Source organism: Eucalyptus grandis, chromosome 2 (genome assembly GCF_016545825.1).
Source record: "Eucalyptus grandis isolate ANBG69807.140 chromosome 2, ASM1654582v1, whole genome shotgun sequence".
Taxonomy (NCBI): domain Eukaryota; kingdom Viridiplantae; phylum Streptophyta; class Magnoliopsida; order Myrtales; family Myrtaceae; genus Eucalyptus; species Eucalyptus grandis.
This window is the reverse complement of record NC_052613.1, coordinates 29905939-29919994: the sequence shown is the minus strand read 5'-3', so window position 1 is coordinate 29919994 and position 14056 is coordinate 29905939. Positions and strand designations below refer to the sequence as shown.

The 14056-nt window shown below is 38.0% G+C and overlaps 4 long non-coding RNA genes across 7 annotated transcripts; 1 reads left to right on the top strand and 3 right to left on the bottom strand.

The window, feature by feature from the left end:
- The first annotated feature begins 1400 nt into the window (after positions 1-1400).
- On the top strand, positions 1401-5151 carry LOC108954929. 4 transcript variants are annotated; one of them, XR_005547888.1, is made up of 3 exons: positions 1401-1701; positions 2411-4241; positions 4320-5151. It is a non-coding gene; the product is annotated as an uncharacterized LOC108954929 (long non-coding RNA). The 4 variants fall into 4 exon arrangements; XR_005547885.1 differs by having other exon boundaries at positions 2354-4241; XR_005547881.1 differs by having other exon boundaries at positions 1402-3425; positions 4132-4241.
- Positions 5152-5813: 662 nt separating this feature from the next.
- On the bottom strand, positions 5814-8636 carry LOC120290017. Its single transcript, XR_005547892.1, has 2 exons — positions 8040-8636; positions 5814-7947 (listed from the first exon to the last, which is right to left on the bottom strand). It is a non-coding gene; the product is annotated as an uncharacterized LOC120290017 (long non-coding RNA).
- Positions 8637-8990: 354 nt separating this feature from the next.
- On the bottom strand, positions 8991-11786 carry LOC104432421. The gene is made up of 4 exons (XR_005547890.1): positions 11359-11786; positions 11188-11252; positions 9866-10699; positions 8991-9480 (listed from the first exon to the last, which is right to left on the bottom strand). It is a non-coding gene; the product is annotated as an uncharacterized LOC104432421 (long non-coding RNA).
- Positions 11787-12050: 264 nt separating this feature from the next.
- On the bottom strand, positions 12051-12865 carry LOC120290015. The gene is made up of 2 exons (XR_005547879.1): positions 12424-12865; positions 12051-12331 (listed from the first exon to the last, which is right to left on the bottom strand). It is a non-coding gene; the product is annotated as an uncharacterized LOC120290015 (long non-coding RNA).
- Between the last annotated feature and the right edge of the window lie 1191 nt (positions 12866-14056).

Sequence of the window (14056 nt, the reverse complement as noted above, 5' to 3'; positions counted from 1 at the left end):
ATTAGAGTATTTTCGATTTAATCTGATCCAATGTAAGAGTCAGCAAATTTGGGAGTAAATTCACATAAGCTGATCATCAAGTTGTTATTTCATTCGAAGAATCACAAACACTCTAAGCATACACCACCACTATACAAAGAGAAAAATGCAAAAAAAGAAAGAAAGCTATGGCATACCATTTTAATTTTAACAACCATAATCTTCGCAACCCAAGGCCACCTAAAGATTGGCAGGAATCATTTGAATAGTCAATGACGACCACATGAGAAGGCAAAACGGACTGTATCCATCTAATATATTGTGATCTTTCTTTAGTATTTTGTAATTTTCCTAATTAATAATAATTTACTAATTAACGTATTTTTTCTTTTGTTACTTAAATTTCGTGTATTTTATGATTTGGAATATATCACAAAAAAAACCGTCTAAGTTTATGATAATTTTTTTCAGATTATTAGTAAATTACTTAATAGATCGTAATTTTTCTATGGCGTATGTAGTTGTTCTTATTGTAGTAATTTATTTGTAACATATCCTTGGATAAATTTTCTTTGGAGAGTGTAATTTGTCGTAAATCCTCTGAGCCTATGGTTCACAATATTCCATAAAATAGTAGTCTACTTATTAATAGTAAACTTCTTGTGTGTACTTCGGTAAAATATTAAATTGATTGTAACTTTATTTACACTTTATAAAGTTTTGCAACCTATTTGTTAGTAATTTTCTTTATTTTGCCATAACGTTTCTTGAGCAGATATATTTGATCACATTTGCATCCATAACTTTTCTTTAATGTCCGAAAGTTACAATGGAAAATTGAATTTGCAGAATAGGCTTGACAGATTGCGTTTTTGCCCTCTTTATCCAACTATCCATGTTGAATGGAGGATTGATCCCATAAAAGAGAGTTTTAAATTATGAAATTTCCATTATAATCATGATGGGCACGATAGAGTAGTTTTTTTTTTTTTTTTTTTTGCCAGACAATAAAGTTGTGTTGGAAACTCTATTTTTCCAAATTTTTGAAAATCATCCATTGAAATATGTATATTAATATATATAAATATAAATATATATATAAAGGTAAAAATGTAAATTAAAGAAAAAGCTATTACTTTTCTTTTTTGGTCAGGAAAAAGCTATTACTTTGCCGATTGTTTGTTTAGTAGATAAACAGCAACAGAAAAGAAATTTGAGATCCGTCTTGGAAATCTAAAACTTCTAGTACCCCATGCAAGTCTCGCGTTTGCCAAGGGAGCCTTCACACCAAACGAGCCCGAGGGGGTCGAATGAAACCAGAAAAAAACTTAGAAGAGGGGGAGCAAAATAGAACTTAAACAAACTTCAGGGGCGAAAACGGAATTGTCAAAAAAAGAACTGAAAGATATGGCTCCGATCTCCCCCATTCTCCGGCGTATAAAAATGGAAAATGGAAAACATCAATCCCGCCATCGCTGGGAAGGTTCTCGAACAAGAGCACTTCGAGCTCGCTCGAATTCGATTCGAGACTACGGATCGATTCGATTCGATTCCAACTCGGCCACCATCAATCGATCGAATCGCTCGAACAGGTTGAACATTCCGTGGAGGGAGCAGGGCTCGGAGGTAGAGAAAGCTCGGTTGCTGAGCTCGGCTCTCGAGTTCGGCTTCGACGAGCAGTCCACCAGCAAGTGCTCGGACCGTCTCGTTTCGCTCTCTACGGTAACTCGAATCGTTATTTCGTCACGCGTTTTTATGCTGATAAGCGTTTTCGGAGATTGCGTAGGTAGCTCTCGTCCCCACGATGTTGATGGCAGTAGAAGGGTCTTGCTTTAGGTTTGAATGGATCGGAGCGAGTTTAGTGAAGTAGCAGTCCTACTGACGAGCGAAATGTCCGGCACTGGTCCAGCTTGATGTGCTTAGGTTACTTTGGATGATGGTGGTTTCTTTCTTGATTATTGGGCCAAATTGCGTGATATCTGGTCATCGGGGAATGACTTTAATTGCTTGTGTTGCGCGGATAATTTGTGCATTTGATTGAATGTGCATATTCTTAATTAAGGAGATTCATTGCGTTTAGTCATTCTAACGATGGCTATGGAATAATAGTCTACTTTGGATTTGAATGGACCGGAGTTTGGTTCGTTGAGCGTTAATCTCATCCCCTGTTTCTTTGTGGGTTTGGCAGAGTAGTCCTATTGACAAGCGAACCGTCTGGCTTTTTCTAAATTCACTGCAAATTACTTATGGGTGTCTTGCAATAATACCAATATTGTGTCGCACTGAACTAAGTGTAGAATACTTATTGTAGATAGTATTTATTTGATCTCTTGTTTGCCATGGCTCTTGCAAAATCATCTCTTTCTTCTTTTAGTTCTGTTAAGGTGACGAAGGTCAAGAGTTTATCACTGTGGCAATGTCTTCCTAGTAGAACTTGTCGAAACCATGCAAGACTCTGAGGATTGGGATGATTTGCAAGCTGTAGAATCAGAAGCTTGTGGAGTTTTGACTGATATGTTTGGCTAAGATATCCGTAATGACGGTGACTGCAATGTTATACAAGATGTCAATATTATAGAAGATTCTCCACAACTTGTGAAAAATCAAACTTTCCTTGAGGTTGATTCCTGTACTGACAGTGAAGACGAAGACGATGTTTTGGGTAGTAAAACGGGTAGGAAATCCGTGTGCTATGTTCCTGACCAAAGCAGAACTCTCAAATTCTGGCCAGATGATCTTTAGAATCCACGGTATGCTTCTTCCATGGACATAGACAATGCTGCCAAACCACTTAAATCAGTGTTTCACTATTCTTTTCTCTTATAATTTTTTCTCTGCTTGATCATTTCCAATTTGCTTGCGATTCTGCACACAGCACAGGACCTACGCAATGTACATGTCCGAAAGCATTTAGTAAATTGCTTATGGGGCCTCTCATCCAATCAAATGTCCAATAGAGAGTCATAACTTTTGCCAATTGCTTCCACACTCTTCAAGATCCAAAATGACATATTAGAACACTTTGGTCAATAAAGAAGTTGATTTCAGTTTGGATGATTTACAAATTCCTATATTTCTCAAATACTTTTGAGAGTATAGCAGATCATCAAAGTGTGGATTAGCAATCCAGCATCATTGAAAGGAATGTTTTGTGTAAACGAAAGCTTGTGATTTATCCTGAGCATTGTGACTGTCAAATTAATGATCTTTGCTTTTGCTTCACCTGCCTTTTCAGAAAAGATAAACCATTGTGCAAGCTATTGTATGTAACTCCTGAAAGTATCGTGGGAAACCCATCATTTCTTGAGATATTGACGTAGAAAGGCATTGTTTCTGATGCACCATAACTTTTTCTAAAAGGTTCTTTGTAAATATTTTATATTTGACCATCATGCATTGCAGGCACTACTAGCTGGTTTTCTTACTGATGAGGCACATTGCGTGAGGTATGCGTAATCTTTGGCATGCCTTGTACATGAGAAAGATCATGCTAGAATTACTTCAAAAGGAATAATTATTTGTGATTTCACTGTAAAACTGTTGTCCTTGTTCTAGATAAATATAAGCAAACTAACTTTTATGTATGCTAACTTAAACTCTTTTTCCAAACTTTTCTGCATTTTTCTGTGTTCCTAGCCTAATTGAGTTATCAATGTTACACTAGACCTACTGAAGCCCAGAACCCTGTGAAGTTCTAATATAACAGAATTCAGTGTTCCATGTTTGATGAAAAGATTTAGGTTCCATTGTTTGGGTACACTTAGCAGCACATTGTTCATTATATTGAGTAAAGAGCACACAACTTAACTAAGCTCCAATAGAAATCACTTCCTAGACTAATTGGAATCGGCATAAGCTTGGATAATGATCAATTCTCCTCTCTATGTTTGGCATGATACTCAGTCTCTTAAGCTGGTTCTTGTGTCCCTGTTTATTCTATTAATGCTTATACTTAACGTTAACGACTTGAGAAAGGCAAAGGTTCAACCATGTGATCATTGATTGTGTTTCTTACAAGGTTTTAAATGGATTTGCTCTGCCAGTTTGATCTCATGAAAGGAGCGTACTGCTGGTTTGAGCTTTTCTTGTACATTTGACTGATTAACGTAGAAAGCTCATTGGTTGTCACTTTCGTGGTTGTCATTATTGTAGTCTATAGGACATTTTGTCCAGATTACGGGGGACTGGGATGTCTCTTGCAAAACTTTCCGAATGTCCCAGTGATGGCTTTAACTGCAACTACCACTCAGTCAGTTCGTGAGGTACTTGAATTACATATTAATCACCTGATTATGTTGAAATAATCTGTCTATTCTGATTGAATTATATGTCCATTACAGGATATCCTAAAGGCTCTTGGGGTTCCCTATGCTCTTGTTCTTGACACGAACTTTGACAGACTAAATCTAAGTATGAGGTCATAGCTAAGACCAATGAACCACTGAAGCAGCTTGGAGAGCTGCTAAAGAATTGTTTTGCTAATTTTTGTGGCATAGTACATGGCCTTTTGAAGAGTGAATGTGTTGATGTCACAAGAGAAGTGCCGTATAAAGACGGTGTTCAATCATGCTGGATTAGTAGCCCGTCAAAGAGTAGCTGTTCAAAAGAAATGGCATACTAGAGAGGTCCAGATTGTATGTGCTACCATTGTCTTTGGGATGGAAATAGACAAACCTGATGTCGGAAGTCAAAATGGACTTTGGCTTTGCCTATTTCTTACATTTTAGAAGTCGATAAAAGTGTCGTGGTGGAATGACCCCGAGAAGCAGAGGAAGAGGAGGCTGGCCAGATACAAGCTATATTCGGTCGAGGGCAAGTTCAAGGCTTGTATCAAACAAGGGTTCCAGAAAGTATTGACTTAAAGTTACTTGGCCTTATCTTTAGCTCCAGAAAGTATTAACTTAAAGTTCAGCTAGACAACGAGCGAATCAGACTCTATGATGCGAGTAGCTTTCAACTACTAAAGTTCCACAATTTTAATGTCGTGTGATAAAGAGGAACATCTGAGAGTGGCTCCAAAGAAATTGCTTCGATTTAAACTTGAATGATGACTAATGACCACAATTTGGTGTAGTATAGTCCGAGTACTAATTAATTAGATGACCCCTCCACTGTTTTTGTCCAAACCAAATGAGTATAAACATTGGGAGGAGATACTTTCACCTTTCCAGAGATTATTCTTGACATTTTTATCCAGTTCAATTGTTGCCAACGCCAAAGAAAATTTGGTTCCATGTATGGAAAATGTACGGCTGTGTATACTCTGCTTTATAGATTCCTGCTTAAAGGAATCGAGTCAGAGATTATACACTTACAAGTGATTGCAAAACGCCGATACATGAACTTCCCGAGGCTCAGAGATGATCGTATATTGATGAAACACTTTTATTTTGTGCTCAAAATTCTTCCAAATGAGAAAGTACTTTCTTTTGGGAATCGTTTTGCTGAAAATCTTGCCTGCAATTGATAGATTATTTGGTGATTCCATGACATTCGCTTTTTCCATGAAGAAGTCTTCCACATTGACAAAAATCGTAGCTTGAAGTGGACATCTAAACAGTAATCTTTTTGATAAACCTCGCCATATGCTTAACTTCACGTGCAGAACCACCTGTACATATGCGGTCCTCTTCAAAGCATTTTGAAAATTCGGCATTATTAGCACGATTTCAAAGCTTGCAAAGGACTACTACACATTATAAGAGGTCCCTTTATATCATGAATCCTTGAAGAATATCAACAACATGGAGCACATTATAAGCACCAACGGCGAAGAACTTTGGAATGCCTTTCCATAACGTCTCATGACACATCTCGTTCCTACCCACATCTCCTTCCTGTGATGTTTGGGGATGTTATCTAAATTTTATGAAATGCAGGTTGAATCTACACAAGAAGGATAGGATTTACTAATTATTAATGAATGAAGATAACTAAGATCGGAGCATCACAATATACACCGTGAAAGACAAGGTACAAATGCACAAAGTATCATTTGCCCCAATTGCAGTTGGACAGCAATGAACAAAAAACTCATCAGTTGGCTAATGAAAAAGAAAACAACAGGCTTTGGAGACAAAAGCAATTAGCAACACTTTCCTTTTTTGTGGTTAGGAACATAATTGATGTTAATAAAATTATGCTCAAAAGATGGAAGTGCCTAAACTGCAGAACAGAAAGATGAATTTGTTACTTGGTTATTTTGCAATATCCCATTAACAAAATCAGCGGTACAAGATAATTTGCTAGGAGGTGAATTTCAACTTTACAAAGTCAACATCTCATGAGAATTGAGCTTATCAAATTAAAAAAAAAAAAAAAATCAGAATCCTATATGACAACATTCAAAGGATAGTATCGCATTGATAAACTGAAAGAAATGGAGGAGATTGTCCTCATGCATACTTGCTTACTAATTTTCAGGTGAAATTCCACAGGTCATATGGTATAAGCACACAAGTTATTTTTTCATTGTTATGGTACGACTAGTAGTGCATACCTCTCTCTACAGAGCCTCATTGAGTTCAGGCGTGATAACATTAGAATGCAACGACATCAAATACCTCTGCATTAGGGTGACAAACAAAAGAATCAGTAGCTACACATTTGATTGATAGAGAGGTTGAACCTCGTGAGCATACCAAAAGCAGACTCAACTGAAAATACAACATTTAAATCATTCAGGCATGTGATGTTGAGATCAGATATAGTGTTTTGGATCCTCACAAGCATCAAAACTTCCTAAACACACTCCAGTTGGCCCATGAGCCTCTTTAAGGTTGGCACAAAAGATGGTCCTCAGCTGTTGCTGATGCCTCCTTTGCAAAATATATCTTCTTCATTTTGATCGGTCTCTAGCATGGAATTTGAAGTTCCTCAGCCAAGTTAGCCAGACTCAGATTAATCATGTGATAAAACGATTCCATGACAACAATAGGATCGGATGGGATGCAGACTTATTAAACAGTTCTTGAGCTCCTCGTCCCCGCTTGTTTAAAGGGAAAAAAATTTGTCCCAATCATGCAAAAGATCATCGATACAGCTCATCAAATTGAAGTCCCAAAGCAAGCCTTGATCATCACATAGACCAACCAGACTCGTCGTAGAAACAATACCAATTTACCTTGCTTGATAATCTTTCAAAATAATAATTCGACTGCAGGTTAAGAATAGGCAGTCTAGAATCATATATGAGAGACTAGCCAAAAATAATCTCCATTTTTTTTTAATCACCAACCAGAAATACTTGACCTTTGATTTTTATTTTAGCTCAGTTCCTTGTACTTACTGGAATTAATGCTTATCTAGAAGGTTCAAGAGGAACATCTAGGGAACACTAAGAAACTTGCCAGGGTTCATCACGGAAAATCGAAATGTGTTTATCCCCAACGGTATCTGCCATTAGTCAAATTTGACACATAACAGAACTCACAAAGGAACTCAAAATGGCCAAGGATTTTTTTCAAAGAAAATATGAATTTTGAACATAGGGAAAATGGATAGTTGCCATAGTTTACAATATTGAGTAGCAGAAGATCATTGACCTCTAGATGAAAAATTCAATTCCCAAGTTACAGAGAGCTATGTTGATATTTTCATTCTTGTTTCACAAGTTGCTAATCTGTTTGCAGTCTACAAAAGCTGCCAATGGAAGGATAAATGAAAAACATTGCGATAACGTAATCAACAGCAAATATATGTTGGCAAATCCAGAGTCTCCAAAATAAATCAAATAGATACCAGGTGTGGAGCAAATCATTCTTAAAAAATATAGCTTCAAGAAAAGTGTTACTCCATTCGCTCATGCTGGCCGTTCAACGATGAAGAATCTTATGAGATAACCAAGGCCTTCTATTGACATTAGGGTCTATATTTTGATCTTGGCTGAAGCATCATGTCAGCTTCTATGACCAACCACCCTTGCTCCTTCGATTATGTAATACTAGCAATTTAGGGAAGTGCAGAACCCTGTCATGGAAAACCTTCTTGTCAAAAGAAGATAGTGATGAAAAGTAGGTCATGAATATTAGGAGAAAAATGATAGTTTACTGCTTATTTACCTCTGTCAAGGAAACATGACTCGTCTCACTGATGTAATATGGGCATAAGATTCATCACATCATTATCACTGTAATATAATATTTCAACAGAGAGATCGAGATAGATCTCTTTTGTAATTTCCAGTGATGCATGTTCTAGATAATTTTAGCAGCGTTTCCAATGAGTCGCAATCTTGAATATCCAAAAGATCTGAATCCATCTTTACAAGTCCCTGAAGCTAAGTAAGTTTCTTGTAGTCTTTAATTAGTAGAGATTGTAACTTCTCACATCCCGTCAAACTTGGCAAAGTCTCCATTGTCATGTAATATCCAATTTTTCTAAGAACTACACATCGTCAAGACCTCAATTTTCGACTAGATTGTTGCACCCGATGGCCTGTAATTCCTCCAAAAACCGTGCTTTTGGACAGAGAAACCTTTTAATGGAATTGCAATCACATATTAATATGCCCTCCAAGAACTCCAAATTATCATGACCTTGAACTTCAACTAGGTTATTGCAATGCTTGGCGCATAATCGTTTAAGACAAATTAATTGTGAAAGGTCCAATCTTTCAATTGAACTGCACTTTTTTATTGAAAACTCTTCCAAGTACTTGAATCTGTCGAGCTTAAGCAATATCAGCTTATCACACTCCTCAATACAGAGTTTCAAGGGTCTTGAGGAAATCTCGGGGATGTCTTCAAGCAGATGGCATGCCTTAAAATGGAGCTTTTCTAGGTGGATTAGGCTAGAAAGCTGTGGCAACCTGGGACTCTGACAAGAGATCAATAGATATGTTAAGCTTAAAGGAAGCTCTGGTAGTGATCAAGATTGTCACAATCCCTTAGGTCTAGGCCTTGAGTTATAGCCCAATAGACTAAGGCATTGGAGAGAAGAAACATTCCGAATGCTTTCTGGCGGGTTAGATATCGGCGCGCAAGTGATATAGAGAATCTCAGGCAAAGATAAGTCACGGATTCCACTTGGAATTGCTTTTTTAGACAAGGCATGATCAGAGACTTATAGTGCGCACATTTTTCAACCTTCCGATAGCACAAGGAAGCTTTTCAATCCCAAAACCACTAATGTCCAGATGTTGCAAATTCTGTGAATCTCAAATTGAGCTAGGGATTTCTCTGAGTTACTCACAACAGCAGGCACTCAGTTTCTCCCGCTTCCTCAGAGAATCGATATACGTAGGAATCACAGTAATATTAGCAAAATCTAACATAAGCTCTTCTAATTTGATAGATTCACCTCTTTTCAGTTCTAACTCACATAACAATCCACGCTTGGTCCAGTCCATTGCCACATTCTTCATCCAAGATCCCAATTCTCTTGTGGATCCTAAGATTGCCATGCTCTCCCCAATTTCAACTTGGTGAACCACCTGAACACTGAGATACACGTTCTCCCGTCCCGGCTTTGATATGATCTTCTTCGCTTTCTTCTCCTCCTCTGCAATAAACACACTATGTTATAGCTACTACCAATAGCTTCCTTCCTTCCCAAACAACTCAAACAGCCATTTTCATGTGAACCACCAATTCTTTCTTTGTCATTTAACACCACATTGAAAGAGAAACCTCAAATCAAGACGTGTTAGATAATCAATGTCGCTAGCTTTTATTGCAAGAACTCGAAAGAAGAATAGAAAAAACTCTTTTTTCTACACCAATTCTCGTTCAAGAAATAGAGCCCACATAAACTCCATCCAAACTAGAGACTCAGACAAACCTTTGATAGAGAATTGCATAGAACAACTCAATACTTCACCCTAGAACCCAGTGCTTGATCAGACTGACATAAGTGTACTAGAACAAATCAACAGAGAGAGAGAGACCTGGTTTTAGTGGTGGAAACGCTGCAAACAACCGTGGAGGTGTGACTCTGAGTGGCATAAGCTCCATGCATCCACCTAAGAAAATCTTGAAGGGCAAAAGTAATGCTGCTCTTCAAAGAACGAACTGGTCTCTCTACTTGGTTTTAGGTATGCAAATGTACATGGCTGTCTCTTCTGCTTTTAGATCCATGCTTAGATAAATCAAGTTTGAGATTATACAGCCAAAGTGATTGCAAAATGCCCACATATGAAAAATCTGACGTAACCAGACCAGAGAGATGATTTTACACTAATGAATGCCGTTCTTTTGCGTTCAAAATTCTTCCAAATGGGAAACTACCTTGGAAACCTATTCATTGAAACTCTTGGCTGCAATTGAAAGATTATTTGCTGATTCCTCGGCATTTGCTTTTTCCACGAAAAAAAATTCTCTCCTAGTCACAAAACTGTAGCTTAAAGTGGACATCTAAATAGTAATCTTGTTAACAAATCTCATTTTAAGGTTGATTCCACATATAGAACCATCTACACATGCGGTCTTCCTCCAAGTGATTTGTGATGCAGCCTTTGCTACCTCCAAGTGATTTGTGATGCAGCCTTTGGTAAAGAGTAGCACAATTTCAAAGTTTGCAAAGGACTAATACACCACATGAGAAGAGGTGGCCTTATATCAAGAATCCTTTGAAGAGTAATAACAACACAGAGCCAGTGACAAACGCCAATAGCAAAGAACTCCGGAATGCTTTTCCATACCGACATAGCTCATTCATGCCCGTATCTCCAACCCATGGCGTTTGGAGACTTTCTCCGAATTCCATCAAATGCAGCTTTAATCTGCACAAGGAAGATAGCACTAACTTATTATCAATAAATCAAAGATCATAGCATCAGAATTTACCCCATGAGAGATAAGGTACAAATGCGTAAACATCAATACCAATCAGAGTTGGACCACAATGAACAGAGACTTTATTAGATGGCCGATGAGAAAGAAACCAACAGGCTAAAAGAAGTAAGCAATTAGCAACACTTTCCCTATTTGTGTTTAGGAACATAATTGAAATTAATAAAATTATGCTGAAAGGATTAGTGCCTAATCTACAGAACAGAAAGATTATTCGCTACTGGGTTATATTGCTAGATCCAATTAGCAAAATCAGCAATATGGGATTAGTTTCTGAGGAGGTTAATTTCAACTTTACAAATCCAATGCTGCATACACGAGAACTGATCTTATCAAATTAGAAACCTATATGACAACATTCAAAGGATATCATCACACAAATAAACTGATAGAAATGGAGGAGCCTAGCATTGCATACCTCCCTCTACAGAGCCTCATCAATTCAAAAGTGATACCATTAGAATACAACCGGATCAGACAACTCTGCATTAGGGTAACATACAAAAAATCAGCAGCTTAGTATTTGATTAAAGGAGAGCTAGAACCTGAAGAGCATACAGAAATCATATATAATTGAAAAAGAAAATACATTTACAATCATTCAGGGATATGACGTCGAGATCAGATCAAGTGTTTGAATAGTCAGAAGCATCAAAACTTCCTTGCGACATTCCAGTTGGCCCCGGCACGTCTTCAAGGTTGGCATGCAAGACGGTCCTCAGCTGTTGCAGTAGCTTCCTCTGCAAAATCCTTTTTCTTTATTTTGATCAGTCTCAGGTACAGAATTTGAACTTCCTCAGCCCAGTTAACCATGCCCAAATCAATCATGTGATAAAGCAATTCCATGACAACAATAGGGTCAAACGAGATGTAAACTAATTAGCAAATTCTTGAGCTACTCATCCCAGCTTGTTTCATAGACAGGCAAAAAATTATCCAATAATGCAAAAGGTCATCGATACAATTAATTGAATTGAAGTCCCAGAGTAAGCCTAGATCGTTACATAGACCAACCAAACCTTGCTTGATAATCTTTAAAAACAACAGTTTGACTACTAATAATGTTAAGGTGGTCTACATTCATATATGACAGACTAGCCAAAACTACTTTAAAAATTTTTTTTGTAACCAAATAGAAACACTTGAACCTTGAATTTTATTTTAGCTCAGTTCATCATATTCCGAGAAGTGATGCTCTTCTTAGAAGGTTAATGAGGGACATCAAGGGAACAATAAGAAACTTGACAGGGGTTTCGTTCATTATGGAAAATCGAAAGGCGGTTGTCCCAAACAGGATATCTATCAAATTTGACATACAATAGAACTTACAAAGTAACTCAAAATGGCCATAGATTTTTTCAAAGAAAATATAAACATTGGACACTGGGAAATTCTGGGCATAGTATACAATAATGAGTAGCAGAAATTCATCAACCTCCATGCCTTCTATTGACATTAGGGTCTGCATCTTGATCTTGGCTAAAGCATCATGTCAGCTTCTACGGCCAACTCCCCCACTCCTTCAATTATGTAAGACTAGCAATTTAGGAAAGTACAAAACCCTATCATGAAAAATCTTCTTGTCAAAAGAAGACAGTAATGAAAAGTAGGTCATGAATCTCAAACGAAAAATGATAATTCATTGCTTATTTACCTCTGTTCAGGAAGCATCACTCCATGAGTCAAAAGACAACTCTTGTTCATAATTTCTAAAGACGTTTGATCCAGATAATTTCGGTATTGCTTCCAATGAGTCACAACCAGAAATATCCAAATCAATTAAATTCAACTTTTTAAGTCCCTGAAGTTGAGTAAGTTTCTTGCAGTCTCGAACTCTTAGAGATCGTAACTTCTCACATCCCGTCAAATCTGGCAAAGTCTCCATTGATTTGCATCCTGTAAAATCCAACTCTTCTAAGAACTTTGCACCATCAAGACCTTGAATTTCAACCAGATTGTCGCACTCAACAGCCACTAATTTCTTCAAAACCCATGATCTTTGACAGAGAAGACTTCTAATGGAATTGCAGTCATATAAAAATATGACCTCCAAGCACACCAAATCATCATGGATGTGGATTTGAACTAGGCTATTGCAATGCTCGGCGTGAAATATTTTCAGATGAAACAATCGTGAAAGGTTCAAGTATTTAATGGAACTACACTTTTCTATTGAAAGCTCTTCCAAGTACGTGAGTCCGTTGAGGAAAAGTAATGTCAGCTTATCCCTCTCCTTAAAACAGAGTTTCACTGGTATTGAGGAAAGCTTGTAGATGTCTTCAAGTGAATGGAGTACATCAAGAGAGAGTTCTTCCAGGCAGATGAGGCTAAAAAGTTGTGGCAGTCCAAGACTCGACAACCGACCGAGCCAGATTTGTTAGGCTCAAGGAAGCTCGGCAGAATCGGAGCTTGTTATAGCCCTTTAGGTGAAGGCTTTGGAGAGAAGAAGGAAGCTCTGGCAGCGATCGGAGCTCTTCACAGCCCATTAGGTTAAGGAATTGGAGAGAAGAAGGAAGCTCTGGCAGTGACCGGAGCTTCTTACAGCCCCTTAGGTCAAGGATTTGGAGAGAAGAAGGAAGCGCTGGCAGCAACCGGAGCTCCTTACAGTCCCATAGGTGAAGGGTTTGGAGAGAAGAAAGATTCCGAATGCTTTCTATCGGGTCAGATATCGGTGTTGCAAAGAGATTGCGAATCTTAAGGGAAGGCAAGTCACCGATTTCACTTGGAATTGCCCCTTTCAGACTACTGCACCGGCTGAGATTTAGAATCTGCAGATTTTTTGACCCTCCAATAGCACTGGGAAGCTTTTCGATCGCAGAAAAAATCAAGTTAAGATGTTGCAAATTCTGTAAATCCCCAATTGAGCTGAGGATTTCTCTCAGTGACTTACATGAGGCGGCACTCAGTGTCTTCAATTTCCTCAAAGAACCAATAAACGAAGGAATTGTTGTAATACCAGATCGATTTAAACAAAGTTCTTCTAAATCTTTTAATCCACCCACCTCCTCTGGTAGCTCCTTGAGATCTCTACAGCCATGCAAGTCCAAGGTAACGAGGCTTGTGAGTTTGCCAATAGAAGGGTGGAGATGCTCCAATCCATCACAACCGCTCAATAGGAGAATTTTCAACTGAGTGAAAGCTGAGAGGTCAGGAGTACATCTTAAATTAGGGCACCATCCAAGGGAGAGAACTTTAAGCTGCTTTGACGCCTAATACAAAAGGAGAATAATCCGTCAAATGAGGAGTTGATTGGCTAAACAAAAAACAAACCTCAAGATCGGGCAGAG